Source organism: Brassica oleracea, chromosome C5 (genome assembly GCF_000695525.1).
Source record: "Brassica oleracea var. oleracea cultivar TO1000 chromosome C5, BOL, whole genome shotgun sequence".
NCBI classification, from domain to species: domain Eukaryota; kingdom Viridiplantae; phylum Streptophyta; class Magnoliopsida; order Brassicales; family Brassicaceae; genus Brassica; species Brassica oleracea.
The window spans coordinates 12,587,528-12,588,239 of record NC_027752.1 but is presented as its reverse complement, the minus strand read 5'-3'; positions in this window follow the sequence as shown (position 1 = coordinate 12,588,239).

The following is a 712-nucleotide window of genomic DNA, read 5'->3' as shown; positions in this document are numbered from 1 at the left end:
ACATCTTATTCCTAATTTCAATATCATAGAATCACCTCAGGATTGAGTCGGTTGTCCATGGAGATAACTGAAGAAGGAAGACAATCGTTGCGATAATCGTTAGGGGGGGGGGTACCAACTAGCACAAATGTATCAACGGACGGACTGTAAATAGAAAGCAAACCCGGTTTACATATACCGGATTAAACCAGAGAAGATTAACAATCTCGATTTGTCGCTCAATCGATTCTCCCCAGTGAAGGACTCGGCCGGGCGTGTGATGCAGACCCATTTCCGGTCTTACCTGGTTCGCAGATCCGTTTCACACAGGCAGGAGTTCACAAGGATAGAATCAAACTTCGTATCTGTCAGATCTTCGGTTTTTGGTAAAGCTCATTTCCCTTTCCAAACTGTTTCTACTCATTTGCTTTGGAGACTGGATTCCATTAAGAGTAGTGCTGATTCAATGATACGTGATAGCAAACGAACATTGTGTAGAGATTTGTGTAACGCCCCGAACGCCCACGGCTAATGGGCCACCCACGCCCGCTCTCTCGGCCCGTGGGTCCCATCCCGTTCCAACGGTCGGTCCGTTAATTTTCCAAGGCTCTAGAGTCTTGTTTACTGACCCTGCAATCACCACCCAACCTTTTCCCATGCTTTGGCCTCACTCACACGCTATCGCGAATCACTTCCCGATAGGCCACCCATCCTTCCACTACTCCAGCTCAAG